Genomic DNA, 4,203 nt, shown 5'->3' on the forward strand with positions numbered 1-4,203 from the left:
CATCTACAGTAGCAGCGAGCAATCTTAACCTCTGACAGGTTTTCAGGGGAGCTAGAAAGCTTCATGTCACGTCATCTATCCAGGAGTCAAGGAGGCAAGCTCTGGGGGGGGGGGACCGTAGCTCAAAGCTGCCTTTGTCCTAGGGAGCAGCAGGGTGGGGATCTCAGGAGGACCATCTCTGTCAAGTCCTGAGTACGAGCAACAGGCATAGCATTGCACCTGACTGTTCTCTGTCCTAACAGACAGACGACAGGGGAGAACCATGGCCTGATTTCTGGGAGACAGAAAAGTGGCCAAAAAGGGTCTGCTGTGACCGGACACGATTAATCCTTAGAGATGTTGAGAAGGTATTTGCACAGCAACTGTTAACAAGCAGCTCATTGCCCTCCTGCTTCCATATGGTACACAGATCTTTTCGCCCCTGCTGGCAGTGTTGGCTTCAGGAAAGCTAGTTTTGACCAGCCACAGCAGGGTGCTATGTAGATTTCCCCCTTGCCTCACATTCCCCACTTTCACCAAGAGAGAATATGTAGATTTGCTGATTCTTAGGTCAAATGCTACCTTCCCTCTGAGAAGACTGGTCCTGTTCCTAATGGGATAGAAATGGGGTCAAGGCTTACCGGATGAACGAGGCAGCAGGTGAGTCAAGTGGAGAGGCGATTAATGGAACCTGTCTCTCTCCTCCTCCACACTCCTGGCTTGAGAGTGTAAGGAGGGGCAGTAGATATCCAAACACAGGGCCTGTTCCATATCTCTCAAGTTTTTCTAGAAATGAGAACGGATCTTGGTAGTGTGGACTGGTCACTTTGGGCATGTCTGATGTCCAACAGATGGATCTGGGTCTCAAACAGAAAGCAAATGTGCTGCGACTAGAACTCTTTTTAATCTACATATTATCAGCTCCCAGCAGTAAGGTGACTTACAAAAGAATGTATGACAGCTCAGTTTCTCATAACCACAGAGGCCTAGAGCACACCGGGCATCTGGGTATTCAGTGCATACAATCAGAACCTAGAAATGTGGGTGTGTGTGGTGCCACACATCTCAAATACCGGGACTTGCCAGGGTGAGTGGCGTAGGAGGGTTGTCATGAGATTAAGGCTAGCCTGGGCTACAGAGAGAGTCTCTGTCTCCAAACAAATAAAGAAAAACAACTAACAAAAACAAACTACAGATGTTCAAACTGAGTTTCTTGTGTTAGCTTTAATTCCCTTGAAGAAACTCCAAGTTTCCTGTCCTTGTGCACTTATTTAAACTTTTCTCTTGCTTTGTCTAAATGCATTGCTATCTTGATTTTGTCATCCATCCTTGAAATGTGTTCTGTTTTGGCTTCTCATGTCTATTAATGTTCCTCACCCCCCCACATCCCCCGCCCCCATGTGTGTGGGTGGGGTGGGGTGGGGACTGGCACCATATGAATGTTAGAGGACAACTCTCAGGTGTCAGTGTTCCCTTTCTAACTTTATGTGGGTCCCTGATATTGAACTCAGATAATCAGGCTTGTGTGCCAAGCACTTTTATCTGCTGGACTATCTCTTCAGCTTTACTGTGTTTTAAAAATTGACTTGTTCTTCATTTCCAGAACTTCTGCTTGGTTTTTAGAGCCTGTCTTAGTCACTGTTCTATTACTGTTAAGAGGCATCACAACCACATCAATCCTCGTAAGAGAAAAGCATTTAACTAGGAACTTACCATAGCTCTGGAGGCTTACTCCATTATCATCGTGGCAGGGAGCCTGGTGGCAGGCAGGCGAGATGCTGGAGCAGAAGCCAAGAGCAACATCCTGATCTGTACATGAGACTCACCCTCAGTGACATGCTTCCTCCAACAAGGTCACACCTTCTAATCCTTCTCAAATAGTGCCGTTCCCTGATGCTTAAGCATTCAAATATATGCACCTATGGGAGCCATGCTTATTCAAACCACCTCAGAGATAATATTTCCTTGCTTATTCCTGCCTAGGAAACAGGGTTTCTCTGTGTGGCCCTGGCTGTTCTAGAACACACACTGTAAACCAGGCTGGCCTTGAACTCAGGAATCCACCTGTCTCTGCCTCCTGCATGCTAGGATTAAAGGCATGCGCCACCGCCACCTGGCTCCTTGCTCATTAATTTCCCCTTGTTTTGAATTTCTTTTCTAAGCTGTTGTCTCATCCACATATGTAGCTTTCTTGTCTAGATCTTGAATGGATGTCCTTACTTTGTTCATGAGTTTGTTTAAGTCCCAGATATAGTTGTTGATTCTTCTTAAAAGAAAGCCAGGCATGGTGGTGCATGCCTGTAATCCCAGGACCCTGGAGACAGAAGCAGGTGGATCTCTGTGAGTTTGAGGCCAGCCAGCCTGGTCTACAAAGCAAGTCTAGGACAGCTAGGGCTACACAGAGAAGCCCTGTCTCAAAAAACCTTAAAAAAAAAAAAAAAAAAAAAGTAGGACTTTTGGGGGCTAAGAACACTGACTGTTCTTCCAAGAGGATCAGGGATCAACTCCCAACACCCACGTGGCAGCTCATGAGTATCTGTAACTCCAAGATCCGACACCCTCACACAGACACAAATGCAGAAAAATACCAATGTACATAAAAATACCTTTTTAAAAAAATAGAACTTTTTAGCCTTTTTCTGGAATTTCAACTATCTCGTTTTGGGTTTACAGTCTTATACAGTTGTAAGCTAGTGAATATGTCCTAGTGGGTTGCTTCAAAGTTGTGTTTTGCACATCTGTTGGGATGGATTTGTTCTCTAGGCATTTATTTTTTTTTCCTTTCACACTCTGTTTTGGGTTCAGTAGGGAGCTGTGGCTGGCCTGGAACTCACTATCCCACAGTTTTGTTTGTTTTATTTTATGTGAGTCCCTCTGATGACTTCCCTTCACCATGTCCATGCTACCTCATGTTATAGAACAGGGAAGGCAACTTGCAGCTACAGTGACTGGACAGCAATCCCTGCGTTAACTTGCTGGAAACCTGTGGATTTCGCTAGTGTCCCCTTTAAGATTCAGGGGCTGCAGTAAAGGGCACTGGGTGGGGGAAAATGTAGTTTACAGTTCTTTTTAGAGTAAAGGTATTGATGTGTAAATCGTTAAATGAAGAGAGAATGGGGAAGGGAGAAAGAAAATGAATGAGATTAGGTAGGTTAGAGACATGAGAAATAGTAGAGAAATATTTTGAACAGTAAGGTACAGAGAAAAAAAAAGAGTCATAAATCCCTTTCTGGAGAGACCCAAGTGAAAGCACAAAAGTCGAACAATCATAAAGTACAGAGGTATAAAGAAATAAATACAACAAAAATTAGCAATAAAGGCAAACAAAGGATTATTAAGTCAGTCAGAATTTCTTCCTCACTGGGGAGTTTGTATCGCCTTCACAGGTTGGGGGAGGATGCAGATAACATAGTGTGTCCCGCCAGATGAGAAGGATTTTAGTGACCAAAGCCCATTTTCTGCCAGAATTCCCCAGTCTGAGGTTCTCTGTCTGCAAATTCCAACCTCATCTCTGGTATTTGGGGATCATTCCTTTCACACCAAGGGCTTTCTGAGACTGAGGTTGCGAGGGTGTGGAAGGCATGCAGGCCTGTGTTTACCTTTGTCACTGCAGTCAGGATGCTGTGCCAAGTTTGGCAGAACACTTCCCACGATCCCACGATGATGGTGTGTGTGTGTGTGTGTGTGTGTGTGTGCGCGTCCTCTTTGTGTGTTGCCTTCTCGGGCAAATGCCTTTTTGGTTTAGCTTCAGGCTCCTGGGCTGCATTTCTGCTTCAGGTGTCCCCTTGGGGACATTCCCTCTCCAGCACTTCTCTCTTAGCTACCACTACCACTGGCTGGCAGAGCACAGTGTGGTGCAGGCAGCACTGTTGCTGCCTTGCAGAGAAGTTCCTACTCAGACACACTTCTGTTTTCCCTAGCCCTTTCTTTTATGTGACTAGGACCTCTGAAAACAAAGGACAGTGTCTCATGTGGCCTTTAGTGGGCCTGGAACTTATGGACCAAGGATGACCCTGATCCTTCTGCCTTCACCTTCCAAGTGCTAGAATTATGAGCATGCAGCACCACACCTGTCTGATTTATTTATTTTTTCATTTTTAAAATCTTCCTTTTCTTCTAATTGTACCAACCATGGCTACTAATCTGCCATTTTACCTGGAAGTCTGTATAAACACCTCTTTTTTGTTATTGTTGTTGTTGCAGTTTTTATTGGTAAGACAGGGC

Source organism: Acomys russatus, chromosome 7, assembly GCF_903995435.1.
Source record: "Acomys russatus chromosome 7, mAcoRus1.1, whole genome shotgun sequence".
NCBI classification, from domain to species: Eukaryota; Metazoa; Chordata; class Mammalia; order Rodentia; family Muridae; genus Acomys; species Acomys russatus.